Source organism: Sminthopsis crassicaudata, chromosome 3 (assembly GCF_048593235.1).
Source record: "Sminthopsis crassicaudata isolate SCR6 chromosome 3, ASM4859323v1, whole genome shotgun sequence".
NCBI lineage: Eukaryota > Metazoa > Chordata > Mammalia > Dasyuromorphia > Dasyuridae > Sminthopsis > Sminthopsis crassicaudata.
In genome coordinates this window covers 337477586-337478119 of record NC_133619.1, presented here as the reverse complement: position 1 = coordinate 337478119, position 534 = coordinate 337477586, and positions in this window count along the sequence as shown.

The following is a 534-nucleotide window of genomic DNA, read 5'->3' as shown; positions in this document are numbered from 1 at the left end:
CAGAAATAATGTAAGAGAAACCGACAGAGAACAGAGAGACAGAAAGAGACAGAGACAGAGGGAGGGAGGGAAGGAGGGAGGAAAGGAGAGGGGGAGGGAGGAAGAAAGGGAGAGAAGGGGGAGGGAGAGGGAGAGAGAGAGGAAGAGGGAGAGGGAGAGAGAGAGGAAGAGGGAGAGGGAGAGGGAGACCACCCTCTGCAGTTATTTGGGCAGCTATTGTTATCTTCACTTTGTAGATGAGAAAGCCAAGATGTGAAAAGTGTTGGTGATTTGTCCATGAGATAGTGAGAGACAAAGGTAGGTGGTCCTGGAATCAGGAAGACCTCGGTTCAAATGTGGCCTCAGACAATGACTAGCTGTGTGACCCTGGGTAAGTCACTTCACCTTGTGTGCCTCCGTTTCCTCATCTATAAAATGCTCCGAAGAAGGAAATGGCAAAATGCTCCAGTATCTTTATCAAGAAAACACCAAGTGGGGTCATGAAGACTTGGATACGTTATTATTGGTATAACCAGATGTTATACCTATGTTCTG